This window comes from Camelus bactrianus, chromosome X (genome assembly GCF_048773025.1).
Source record: "Camelus bactrianus isolate YW-2024 breed Bactrian camel chromosome X, ASM4877302v1, whole genome shotgun sequence".
NCBI classification, from domain to species: domain Eukaryota; kingdom Metazoa; phylum Chordata; class Mammalia; order Artiodactyla; family Camelidae; genus Camelus; species Camelus bactrianus.
The window spans coordinates 1393984-1408894 of record NC_133575.1 but is presented as its reverse complement, the minus strand read 5'-3'; the positions used below and the strand labels follow the sequence as shown (position 1 = coordinate 1408894).

At 42.9% G+C, this 14911-nt stretch overlaps 1 protein-coding gene across 2 annotated transcripts in view; it reads left to right on the top strand.

Annotated features, from left to right (window-relative positions):
- DHRSX (dehydrogenase/reductase X-linked) overlaps positions 1–14911 on the top strand; it is a 157313-nt gene that overhangs the window by 30111 nt on the left and 112291 nt on the right. The gene's annotated exons all lie outside the window — the stretch shown is intronic.

Genomic DNA, 14911 nt, shown 5'->3' with positions numbered 1-14911 from the left:
GTGGACGTGGGGCCAGGGAGGTGTCTGGACAGGAGCCGGGTGAGCCCCAATGTCTGCAGCTGAGATGGGGAACCTGCGGACGGTGGATGCCGTGTCCAGAATGACTGTAGGGAGGGTCTGAGCAGGGAGGGGAGCAGGTCTGCACCAGCATGATGAATGTGGTCACTCCCGCGAGGGGTGGGGGGGCAGGTCCAATGAGAAGGTGAGCCCTTGATTCTGCAGACACACACACACATACACACACACATGCGCGCACGCACGAGCATCCTTTTAAACTAGTTCTTTGTGCATTGAACCAAACATGAAAGCAATGCTGTATTTGTTTAATATCAGAAGCTGTCCATGGAGACCCCAGGGGGAGGTCCATGGCTGGGGGGGGGTGGTCACGACGAGACGGGTGGGAGGTGCTGAGACCTGGCCAGATGGAGGTGGTTTGGCAGTGGTCCTCAACCTCAACCTTGCTGAATTTGCATCCAGGCTCGAGTCCCCAGAGTGTGGTCCCGCCAGTCCTGGTGGTGGTGGTGGTGGTGGTGGGCCGTCATTCTCAGTGCCGGGACCTACCTCCCGTGGGCATGGCTGGTGGGAACCACACCTCCCTGTCGCTCGGTGGCTGTTGGTCAGGTCTTGCGCTTCTCTTCGCAGGTCTCCCTACAAACTCGCCGGACCCTGTCTAGACAGATCGGGGTGCTTTCCAGAGTGGACGTCCCACACTCTGCAGAGTTGGTTCTCTGCCCCCCAGCCCAAAGCTGCTTCAGCCTGTTGAGGGCCTTGTCCATGCAGTTTCCCATTGGTATGAGGCCAGGGGAGCCCTACCTAATCCTTCTGGCCCCTCCCTGATTCTCTGTTTTACTTTGTTTTGAGGAAATAAGCAGACATGCTAATAACACAAGCAGAGTATTGTCAAGAACACAATTCGAAAAGACACCTGCACCCCACTCTTCACAGCAGCACTATTTACAATAGCCAAACATGGAAGCAGCCTAAAGTCCATCTGCAGATGACTGGATAAAGAAGATGTAGTATATTTATACAATGGAATACTACACAGCCGTAAAAAAGAATGAAGTAATTCCATTTGCAGCAGCATGGATGGACCTAGAGATGATCCTACTAAGTGAAGTAAGTCAGATAGAAAGACAAATACCATATGATATCACTTCTATGTGGAATCTAAAATATGATACAAATGAACTTATTTACAAAACAGATTCACATAGGAAACAAATTTACAGTTACCAAAGGGGAAGGGGATGGGGATGGAGGGATAAATTAAAAGAGGTTGGGATTAACAGATACACATGATTATATATAAAATAGGTAAACAACAAGGTCCTACTGGAAACGATAATCAATATCTTGTAATAACCTATAATGGAAAACAATCTGAAAAAAATATGTGTATGACTCAGTCACTATGCTATACACCTGAAACTAGCATAACATTGTAAATCAACTCTACTTCAATAAAAATAAATTTTAAAACATAAGGATTGAGTAAGCTCCTGCCGGCAGGATGGCTGAATAGAAAAGATGTAAAATTGGTCTTGAAGATACACTTGATGGAGAAAACTGTGGAACACAGAGCAAGGGAGCCCTGTCTCCTTCTTACTAGAAAGAGGACAGACACTGCATTTGCAGTCAGATCACACTCGGGACTTGGGGTGAGGGCATCTCGCCCTATCTTGTGTGAATCACTGCTGAAATCTGCAAAGCAGCATTCCCCTCCCTGCAGTCCTTACAAGAGGAATTTAAGTTGTCACCTATTCCACGTGGGTTCATTGGAGCGTTGTGAGGCCATTTTGCTGTTTGGTTTTTGTGGCGGTGCAGTTTTTATTAGTGTTTTGTGGTTTGGTTTTGCAGGGCCAGGGGTGGTTAATTATGAAGACAATTTCCTGCAAGTAAGAGAGCTTTCTTCGCCATGTAATGACTCGAGCAGTAAAAGTTTTGGTAGCCCGGGTGCATGATGATAAGGTAGTCTTCCCTGGGAAACCCCGAGGTTGGCTAATGACCTGTGTCACCCTGAATGCGCCCACAGTCCCAAACGTTCCATTCCAATTGCTCAACTGGGGCCCTTCCAGCCCCACCAAAACACCATCTCAGGTGACTGATTTCAAAGGCAGAAAGCTCCAGAAAGTGGAGAACATAAGGCTTTCCACCAGGAACGAAATAAACAGGACGCAGTGCACAGATGAGGGGGTGGGGTGGGCTGCAGAGCTACTCGGCATTGAGTGATGATTGTGGATTCTTTTTTTTTTTTCCTTTCTCAAATTTTCTTTAAGTTCTAATTTTTGGTCATTTTTGTGATCCATATATTTTTTTAATTGAATGAAAGATTCTTTAAATCCTATCATGCTTTTACAATTTTCAGATGTTTCAGACAAATGACTTCATATAGTCCCATTGTAACCCTTTCCCCCCACCTCTACGTAACCCCCTCTCCCCACTGGTCACCACTAGCTTGTTCTCTGTGTCTGTGAGTCTGCTTCTGGTTTGTTACATTTCACTAGTTTGTTGTATTTTTTAGTTTCCACATTGAAGTGATAACATACAGTATTTGTCTTTCTCTGTCTGGCTTATTTCACTTAGTATAATGCCCTCCAAATCTGTGTTATTGCAAAAGGCAAAATTCTGTTCTTTTTTTATGGCCGAGTAGTATTCCATTGTATAAATACACCACATCTTCTTTATCCAGTCCTCTGTCGATGGACACTTAGGTTGTTTCCATATATTGGCTCTTGTAAATAGTGCTAATGTCAACAGGGGGTGCATGTGTCTTTTTGAGTTAAGGTTCCCTCCAGATACATGCCCAGGACTGGGATTGCTGGGTCGTATGGTAGATCTCTTTTTAGGTACCCATTTTGAGGAACCTCCATACTGTTCTCCACAGTGGTTGCACCAATTTACATTCCCATCAACAGTGTTCAAGGCTTCCCTCTTCTCTACATCTTTGCTGCCAACATCTGTTATTGGTGGTCTTTTTGATGATGGCTGTTCTGACAGGTGTGAGGTGACAGTGAATGATTTAATGTCATTTTTGAAAACAAACAAACAGGCGTTTAATTTTAGAGCAGTTCCAGGTTACAGAAGAGTTGTGAAGGCGGCAGAGGGTTCCCACGTACCCTGCACCCAGTTTCCTCTGTTGTTATTATCTTACTGAAGTCCATATGTCACAGTGACAGAATTTGATGAATCTCTTATCCCTAAGACCTTACATTTTTAGTTCCTTCATTTTCACCTGATGTCTCTCTTCTGTTCCCGTCTGTCCTCTAGGACCCCATCCAGGATGCTACATCCATACTTAGTGGCCTCCTCCCTTTAGACACCTCTGGGCTGTCCTCATTTCTCAGACTCTTCTTGTGTTTTGATGACCTTGAGAGTTTTACAGAGCACTGGGCAGGTGTTTTGTAGAATGTCTCCCTTTCACCTTTAGAAAAAAAAATTTAAATTAAAGTGTAGTTGACTTACAATGTTCATTTCAGGTGTACAGCCAAGAGATTCAATTAGACATAGAAAGACATATTTTTTTCTTTTTAGGTTCTTTTCCATTATAGGTTATTATAAGAAATTGTAGTTCCCTGTGGTGTGCAGTAGGACCTGTTGTTTATCTATTTTATATACAGTATGTGTATCTGCACATCCCAAACTCCTAGTGTATCCCTTCCCCCGCCGTCCCCTTGGTGACCATAAGTTTGTTTCTGTGTCCATGAGTCTCTTCCTTTCATCTTTCATTTAGTGTCCCGAGTTCACCAGTTAGCCGGCATGCCCGGCTAGACAGATCAGACAAGCGGCCAGACAGTTTCCTGGGGGCAGTTAGAAGGTTTAGAAGGTCATCATGTCTTTTCCAAAGGCATAGAAGTTGCAGCACAGCCCCTTCCGAACATTAAATCTGCCACCACTGGTCTTACTGTGTTCTCCCCATGAAGGGCGCCTTGTGGCTCAGGCTCGGGCAATGATTAATCTTAACCTCTCCAAGTGCCAGCAAGGTGAGTTCCATGAGACCGCGAGATTGTCTGCCCTCTGCAAATACTTGTAAGATTAAAGGAAAAAAAAAAATCCCACAGGGAAGAATTTTCATTCTCATCCTGTGTACACAATTCTATTTCCTTCACCAATAGTATATTTTTATTTTTTTCTTAATTGTTTTAGTTAAAAACATTTTTTTCTTTTTCATATTCTTTTCATTAAAGGTTATTACAAGATACTGAACAGTTTCCTGTGCTCTACAGATGAAACTTTTTATTTAAAAAAAATTTTTTTTATTGATGTGTAGTTGATTTACATTAGTTTCAGCAAAGTGATTCAGTTATACATATACATACATGTATAAATACATACTTGGTCAGATTCTTTTTCATTATATGTTATTCCAAGAAAATGAATATAGTTCCCTGTGCTATACAGTAGGTTCTTGTTTTTTTTCTTTTTTTTTTTTTTTTTAGAAAAACACCTTGATTATGGTAGAGTTCCTGTACAGTAAACTACACATATTTCAGACGTACAATTGGATGAGTTTTGATAGACGTAAACACCCATGAAACCACCACAATCAAGATAGCGAACATTTCCATCCCTCCCCAAGAGGTGCAAATTTTGAATTCCCACTTTATCCCTTCCCACCCACTCTGTCCCCTGGTAACCATAAGTTTGTTACTTTGTTCCCTATGTCTGTGAGACTGTTTCTGTTTTGTAAATAAGTTAATTTGCCTTTTTTTTTTTTTTTTTTTTTTAGATTCCACATATAAGTGATATACGGTATTTGTCTTTCTCTTTCTGGCTTACTTCACTTAGTGTGATGATCTCCGGGTCCATCCATGTTGTTGCAAATGGCATTACTTTATTCCTTTTCATGGCTGAGTAGTATTCCATTGTATAAATATACCACATCTTCTTTATCCAGTCACCTGTTGATGCAGTAAGTTTTTGTTGTTTGCGTATTTTATGTGTAGTAATGCTTCACCAATAATTTATGCAGTGTGCAATATTTTTCACTTGCTGTTGCACCATCTGGCTTTCTGTTCCTGAGTTTCTCCTCTTTCCTTTGTGGGGTGGTCATCACAGAGGACATTCGTTTCGATGTCTTCCTTTAAAAACATCTCAGGATGCTCTTTGCTTTTAAACTCAGTCATTAGGGAACCTCCTTATGTTACTGTCTCTAAAAATTATTCTGGAAATGTTACTTCTGTTACTTTTCTGCCCCCCCATGAAAAACTCTTGACCTTTGAGTCCTCAACCCACCACCCACTTGCCAGTTTCTCCTTCAGCTCTGTATCTGGGCACTTTGGAATCTGAGAAGGATCATCAGGGCCCCTCCCCCACAAAAAGGATAAATGAGAATTGTCTGTGGCAAACCAGAATGTGTAGTCTGCCTTTAATAAGCTGCTGAAGTTAAAGAGCTTCAGCAAAAGAGACAACCAGACCACTCTTTGTTAGGAATTACGGTCATTAGAATCAATACGTGCATCGTGTCGGAGACTGGTCACGTAGCGGGCAGGGCTTTAAACTCTGCCTGTAGCGATTAAAGTGGTCCTGTCCTAGGAAGGAGGTATTACCACGCTTCCCGTTTTACCAGCGAGGAAACCGGAGCACGGAACGTTTCGGGAAGAACCTCGCTGTCATGCAGTTGATACATGGAGAAGTTAAATCTGAAGTCAGAGTCCAGGAATAAGCCCAGATATAGAGAGACCCTTGCAGATGGGGCAAGGTGGAGAGAAAGGCAGGGAAACAGAAAGAAGACGGGTGGGCGGGAAAACAGAAAAAACAGCTCAAGCCTCTTGACGGACGGGAGAAGGGTGGGTGTCAATGGCCCCGGGGTCTTTCAGGGACACGGACTTGTGCATTGTAGAGTGTCCTGTCCCCAGTGAGATGGGTACACACACCTCTGTCTGCAGGGGTGTGGGAGAGAGGTGCCTTTGCACGCCTCTGCTGATGGGACAGAATGAGGGTGGGAAACCAGGGGGCTGTGGTCACCATTCCTCTGTGGCATCGGTGTAGCAGTGGGAACTCAGCAGAGGGACCCGTACATGCCCCAAGTACCTGAGTGTGGCCTGAGAACTGGAAGGGGGTGTCTTGGGTTCCCTCAGCCCATGGGCAGGAAGGGTCTGCATTCTTCAAATCCAGAACATGACCCTCATGAGGAAGCAACACCCCAGCTGTCCCCCAGGATGTGTCTCTGTATCCATTATACATATATATCCATTATGTATGCCTATTACATGTACATCCATTATTGTATATATCCACTAAATGTTCTATTATGTATATACCCATTATATGTATGTGTGCATTATATATATCTATATATAATGATACATATCCACGGTGTACATCCGTTACATATAAGTATCCATTATGTATCTCCATTGTATATATCCATTATATATACCCATATCGATATATCCATTATATATATATACACACACTATATATAGCCATTAAGTCCTTATATATCCATTATATATATTCATGATATATACCCATTATATATATATCCATTATATATAGTATCCTTTATATATGTCCATTATGTATCCATTATATATGTATCCAGTATACATACTGTATATATCCATTACATATAGTCTCCATTTTACATATCCATTATATATCTCTATTACATATATCCATTATATGTATGTATCAATTATGTATATATCCATTACATATACATATCCATTACATATAGCCATTATATATGTATCCGTTATATATCTCCATTGTATAGATCCATTACATATATCTTCACTATATATATCCATTATATGTATATCAATTATATATATCCATTATGTATACATATCCATTATATATGTATTCATTATATATATCCATTATATATGCCCATATCAATATATCCATTATACATACCATTTTATATATCCACTACATATATCCATTATATCCATATATATCCATTATATATATATTCATTATATATCCATTATGTATGAATATACATATATTCATTATGTATATTCATGGTACATACCAATTATATATATATATATTCATTATATATATGCACTATATATATCCACATATATTCACTGTATATTTATCCATTATATGTTTCCATATAGATATATGTATCTATTATATATATACCCACTTTATATATATCCATTATATGTATGTATCAATTATATATATCCTCATTATATATATCTACTATATATACATATCATATATATATATATTCATTATATATACCCAGTATATATAATCCACTATGTGGATATCCATTATATATATATCCATATATAACTACTATATATATCCATTATATATATTTGTTACATATATATACATTATGTATATTCGTTATATATACCCATTATATATATCCATTGTATATACATATTCATTGTATGTGTGTGTATGTGTGTATATATATATATATTCGTTTTATATACCCAGTATATATAATCCACTATGTGGATATCCATTCTATATATCCATATGTAACTGCTATATATATCCATTATATATATTCGTTACATGTGTATCTATTATGTATATTATATATATACATATAGGTATATCCAGTTTATATACATATCCATTGTATATATACCCAGTATATATAATCCAGTATGTAGATATCCATTGTATATATCCATACATATCTACTATATATGTCCATTATATATATTCATTACACATGTATCCATTACATATATTCATTATATATATCCATATGATATATCCATTATATATACTTTATATCTATCCATTACATATCTCCATTATGTATCCATTATATATATATATACATGTTAACATGTATCCATTATATATGTATTCATTATACATATCCATTATATATATGTCCATTATATATGTATTTCCATATATATCCATCTATTATGTCTATATCCATTAAGAACGTCTTCCTTGTGCCTGGCATCTTTTCCACGTTCTGTCCGTTAGGGACATCTTCCTTGTTAATGAACAGAAGTCTTTACTTTTATGGCTGCGTCCTCTTATGTCATCAGCATATCCCAACTTACCTCCTATTGGTGGCAAGTCTCTCATTCCTGTGTGCGTCCAGAATCCTCACGTTTGTGTCCAAAATGCTTACTCACTTTCCCCCTTGAAGATGTACTCGGACACAGAGAATGAGGACGCCAAAGGCATGAAGGCACAGTGCCGGTCGGAGAGCCTGGAATCTGGTACCCGTCACAGCCGACCACGAGTGGACCCCTTTCCCTTGTCCTACACAGTGCTTTTTCCACGCTGACCATTCATCTGCGTGCTGATTTGACCACTGGGTGAAGCCGTGTTGGCCTGAAGAGGGTTGTCTGGGATGCAGGGCACTGCCCAGGGACCCAGGGCACAGATGTTGCAACGCCTGCCTCGTGGTGCTGCGAGTGGAGTTCTCTCCGTGTCTGGGGATTCGGGCGCCTTGCTCTGTGTTCCTGAGCGAGCCTCCTTACCTGAGATCACCTTCCAGCACCTGGCAGGTGGCTGCTTGTGCTTGACTCCACCCTGTTCTTTTTCTAGCCTCCTGCTGGCATGCGTCTTCAGCCCGACGCCTGCAGATGAGCCTGGGCTTGGCCAGGGGTGGCTCCCCTCGGGTTCCCAGGGGTTGTCTTAAGCGGTCCTTGCTCTTCCGCCAAAATGCCATTCCAGGCGTGGGCTTTGGCCCGTCAGACACCTGCCAGGGCTCGTCCCCGGAGTGTTGGCGTCTTGAGCACGTAACTGGTGGTGCCTTTTCACGAGTCCATGCTGGAGAGAACCTCGGGGGGGTGGTGTGAAGGCAAGCGGTTCCTAAATGTGCCGTCTTAGATCCGACCTCCCGTCGTCTGGAGGTGGACTTGCCACCAGCGACCTCCCCTTGCAGAATGACCCTTCCCGTTTGGAGCTAATTTCCTGCGTCCTCTGCTTGTAAAGTTAAACATGAGGCTATGTTAGGATTCCTTTAGGGACACAGTCATAAAAAGCCCTCTCACCTTGTACCCAGGGCTGGGTAGAGGGGTCACATGTGGTATCCGCTCATCTGGCAGCAGTGGTCAAACCTGCTGTTTGTCTCTATAATATTACTTGTCTCTATAATATACTTATCTCTGTAGTAATAATATCATTATCATCATTATTATTACTTTAAAAAATACTTTGTTTATTTACTTTTTGGTTTTATTTTTGATGGAGGGACTGGGGATTGAGCCCAGGACCTCATGCATGTTAAGCACACGCTCTACCACTGAGCTATACGCTCCCCCCAATTGTGCTGACTCAAAATGGAATTTCCAAATGCCCAAACGCATATTAATTTTCAAAAGCTGCCCTTGTGCAGTGTGTAGACAGAGGTTGCACAGCCAGAAATGAAACATTTCATCAACAATGAAATGGAAACAGAAGGCGTCCCAAATCTCTGGAATACGGCCCAAACAGTAAGAGAACGTATGTGGCTCTAAGTCCTTGTACTCATCGGAAAGGGAAAAACAAAATTATGACTGGGAACCCATGAAAATGAGGTAGCAGGAATATATGAACGTGACGTATTGTGCTGAAGTCAAACTCCAGGTAGGAAGAGCAAAGAAGACACACACACACACTCTTACACACACACACACATACACACACACACACACTCTTACACACACACACACACGCACACACACACACACTTACACACACACTCTTACACACTCTTACACACACATACACACATACACACATACACACACACACACTCTTACACACACACACACTCTTACACACACACACACGCACATACACACACATACACACACACGCACACACACACACACACTCTTACACACACACACACACACGCACACACACACACACAAATCGATACTAGTTTCCTTTTAAAACAAAATGAAAGAATAATCTCCCATCAAACAAGTCATTCATGTTTCATCTGTCAGAAAAAGCAAACGATATGCCTTGGAATGTAGAAAGGAAATATCACCCAATAAAAATATGATTTACATTTGAGCAAAAAGGAATTTATTCTTGACTCTGGGCGAATCTCTTTGATGACCCATTACAAAAGGGTTCCACGTTCTCCAACATTAAATTTTCCCAACGTGATGCAAATGGAATTGGAGATCACACACAGATCAGCCACAGATTGAAATAAGCAAAAGTCACAGATCGCCACCAGAAGGCTGCTGCTTGTCATGGAATTCCCAGGTTCTCTCTCTACACCTCCAAGGAGGGTCTCGACCAAGGGTCTGCAGACTACAGACCCTGAGCTAAATCTGGCCCTCTGCTTGTTTTTGCGAATAAAGTTTTACTGAAACATAGTCATGCCCACCCTTTCCCTTCCTGTCTGTGGCTGTGTTTGACCGAAGTTGACAAGAGAGTATGTGATCCACAAAGCTGAAAATATTTTCTCCCTGGCTCTCTGCAAAGTGTTTGGCAGCCCTCAATCTATACCATTCCAAGTGACCAGGGCCACCAAGTTTACGTTATGCCTTAAAGATACTTTTCTCCCCAAATGGGCAGTTTCCAAAGCAGAGTTATAGACCAACCTGGATACACAACATCTACCTGAACCAGCTATTAAATAAGCTTCCAGGGTGAAAAAGACACCCCCTGACTCAGTTATATCCTCACCTGCAGAGGAGAAAAAAGTGTATTTCTCTTAGAAGATAACCATAAAGCATCCAGCTTCATTTAATATCCATTCATAAATATGCCTCAAAAGAAATTAATTTTGTAGCAGCAGCTGGAAGGTGGTACGTGCTCTGTCTACACTGGAAAACATGAATTGAATGGGTAAACAAGTGAGTTTCCACTCCTGAGGCTGGTTGATTGGTTCTGGCTGCCCGGCACCCTGAGATGAGAATGATCGTGATTGATTAGTGATGTCTGCTGTGGTCACGAGGAAAGGACTGTGGGAGGGCCTTTTATTACCCAGGTGTAGCTCAAATGTTCAGGAATGCCCAGTTTTAGCAAAGATGAGAGACTTCTTCAGTTTTTATTTTTCTTTTTGCTACTTTTTCTTCTTTATCACATGCTACATTCTTTTTTTCTAATTCAAATACAGTCAGCTACAATGTGTCAATTTCTGATGTACAGCACAGGGTCCCAGTCATGCACATATATATAATGTATATATATGCATACACATATTTGTTTTATATTGTTTTTCATTAAGGTTATTACAAGACATTGAATAGAGTTCCCTGCACAAACAGAAGAAATTTTTTTTTAATCTATTTTTACACATAGTAGTTAACATTTACAAGTCGCAGACTCTCAAATGCTACATTCTTAAACCATTAATCTTTGAAAGCAGCAGCAGCAGGAGCTAGCAACCAGCCCCACAACCATTTGGCTGGTTCCTGGGCACACTGCCACACCTTAAAGCATCGTTGTCACTGGGAGCAGGCACTTGGCAAATAATTCTCTTAAGATAGTTGGATACGTTTGGTTCTTCCTCGTGTGGAATTTATATTGTAGCTGGCAGGGCACATTCGTCAAGTAACAGTGCACGTATCAGAGTTAGCAAAATAATGACAAACACTGAAAAGCCATGTCTTTAAGCAGCTGTCTTATAAGGCTCACTGTCATCACCTCCCAGGATGCGGCATCGTTTGGTTCTCTCCCGTGTAGTTTCCACTTTCTATACTGTCCCCTTCCATGCTGTCACCCTCAGTGTATCATAACACCTCACCCGACACAGTGGACAGTGCATCCATGACTGTATGCTGGTTCTCGCTGATAACAGAGTTTTCCCCCAGACTCCTGCGAGCTCGACCCCTCTGCCTGCCCAGCACATCCAGGGCTGGACGTGGCATCTTCCTCCTCCCTGGTTTGGTCAGTGGTGCCACCACCTCCCAGCAGTAGGCTAGACCCTGAGGTTTCCCTGGTGGGTTTGGCACCTTATCTTTTCCCTTTCTGTCTCTCATCAGTAACTGGGCACTGTGCGTCTGCCTCCTAAACGTCTCTCTGAAACGCTCACTGCTTTTTCTGCATTGCTGCCACTCCTCTGCCTGTTTGTTACCTGGTCCATAACCCATCCTCCTGGCTGGCCTCCCCTTTCTAGAATGCCCGCACTCTTGCCTCACCCGCTTTAACCCTTAGGGTGCAGTACCATCCATGCGTCTTCCCACTTGCTCTAGACTTGTCCATGTGGTCTCTCTTCTTCCTGGCTGTCCAAATCCTACTCACCCTAGACTGCTCAGCATCCACTGCAGACCCTAAGGGAGCTGCCCTGAAGTCAAGTGCCTCCACGCCTTCCTTCCTTACCGTAGTCTTCTGCCTCACCCACCTCTTGTACTGTAGTGTGGTTTGTTTACCCATGTCAGCAGTTTCCCTAGCCCTCCACCTGGTCCCTGGCACATAAAAAATGCTGGCTGGAGGAATACAGTGTGGGACAACATCTTGTACTTTGTGGGGTCTCGATGAATGACAGCTGTGTTGGTGATGAGGTTGGCGATGACGATGGCAGTGATGAAGGTGATGGTGGTGATAATGGTAATGATGGTGGTGATGGTATGATAGGGATGACCTTGTTGCTGATGTAGGTGGTGATGATGGTAGTGATGGTGATGGTGATGGTGCTGATGTAGGTGATGTAGGTGGTGGTGATGGTAGTGATGGTGATGGTGATGGTTCTGATATAGGTGATGTAGACGGTGGTGATGGTGATGGTGCTGATGTAGGTGATGTAGATGGTGGTGATGGTGGTGGTGGTGATGATGATGGTGCTGATATGGGTGATGTAGATGGCGGTGTTGCTGATGACCATGGTAGTGATGGTGGTGTTTGTGATGCTGATGCTGATGGAGATGGTGGTGATGATGACATGGTGATAGTGATGGTGAGTAAGAATAGTGGTGGTGAAGTCAGTGGTGATGATTACTGCTTTCTTGTCCGCTGTAGTTACTATCACATAAAATCACAGAGTTTTGGACATTAATGTCCAGAGACACTAATGGATTCCCCCTAGGGATGCCCAGCCAGCTGCTGGTACTGACTCTCTGATTTGTGTCTGTCCTCTACAATATGCTTTTTCCTCTGGGACCCAGGAGACACCAATTAATTCTGTGTCTTCACTGTGCCCTCTGAAGGTATCATATTTAATTTAAGATAATTGTCACAAGGGATATTGGGAGACACTAATTTGAGCTGTCTGTTTGACCTTGGATATGATATTTTCCTTAATTTTTGAGTCCTCTCTCCTTAGCTGAACCTTGGCAATGTTTACTTAACCAGAGAAAAGTCTCTTCTTTTTCCTCTGATACCACAGGAAATGAATGAATTCATGTTCGTCTTCCTTTCATTGACACCTTTGTCCCTTGATAAGGAGGTGGCTGGTAAGAAATTTTATCTAATATCACCTTGGACACTTTTCAGCCTCGCTTTTGCAAGGGATGTTTATCAGAGTGGTGATTCCTATCACCTCGGTAGCAAGATATGCTGTGCGTGGATTAAAATGCAGTTTTTCAGGACAACATAAAGAAACTTCTCTGCCCCGTCTTAACTTTCTTATATTAGAACTACACTTGTGACCCCATCTCTTGGTCCTTCTGACAGCTGGAATTTGCACGGTATAAAATACTCATTTTAAAAGCCCTTTCTGCATGAAATCAGTTGCATTCCAGACACACCTTTGCATCTGGGCACAGAGACACAACACTTCCTCAAAGGAAATGTAAGGCAGAGAAAAGTCAAATTTCTCTTTCTTCTCTTCAGGAGGGAACCCTTGGAAGGTTGCAGAGGAATTCAGGGCAGAATGGTGGCTTTTTCTCTTTTATTTTTATGCTTTGCATCTGATGCTGTCCACATCTGGATGCTAACAACTCGCATAAGCAAGTCCCTCCTGCCAGACGCCTCTCCCCACCTCCCCGTGGGAAGTGGCAGCGAGAGAAACTTTTTCCATGTCCACTGGCCACGTTTCCAGTCCACCCATCTCCTCACTGATGGCTTTGTTTTGGGACGTGACTGCAGTCATCCCATGAAAGGTAACGACTAACATGTTCTCTGGATAATCCATGAGGTCTGCCCCTCATGGTAACGTCCTTTGATGCCACTCAAGCAGCACTTCTCCACGGAGTAGAGGTTGTGTTTCTGGATGTTTTAATGAAGCCTTTTGAATCGGGGAGGGCCCTATGGACCTCTTCCTGCATCTCCCAGTCCACGCTCTGCCCTCTGCAGGGGGAGGTGACGCTACTGACCATCCACCAAATCATGGTGACCCTTCCCATCAAGCTGACTTGCCCAGGGAGCTGGGCATGTGTCCCCCACCTGCCACCAGTCCACATTCACTCATCCAGATCCTTAACCTCGTCATGCCCGCTTCAGCTTGGAACTTCGCAGAAGTCTTACCGTGCACAACATCTTTCTTCTCCTTGGTTGTGGGAAAATGCACAGATGGAGCTTGTCCCCAGTGTAACAAAGATGCTTCATCAAAGATACTTCACGACTCAGCCCCTAACTCCTAGACGACTTGCAGAGTCACGGCGGAAAGACGCCAGTGCCGATTTCCATGTCTCCCATTATGCATCATTCAGACCACTCTTCGTCCGGTGCCCACGTGGCTTTTAGACGTTCTGAACTGGGCAGCCTCTGACTCTGTTTTCACCAAACCAAACTTGGGTCCCGTCGCCCGTGTGCAGTGAAGCCAATCTCCTGACCCCAGCTTGTGGTGAAGGAAAGAGCAGCATTTACAGCAGGCGCCAAGCAAGGAGTCCAGGGCAGCTAGTGGTTAAAAGACCGCAACTCCCCAGTGGCTTTCAGGGAAAGGGTTTTAAAGACAGGGTGAGGGAGGGCGCGATGAAATGCGTGATCAGCTCGTGGACAGTCTTCTGATTGGTGGGTGGTGAGGTCATTGGGAGTCAACGCCATCAACTTTTGGGTTCCAATGATCTGGGGCCTCCATGCTGATGGTCAGCTTGCAGTTAACTTCTTCTCCCTGGTGGGGGTTTCAGTGTCT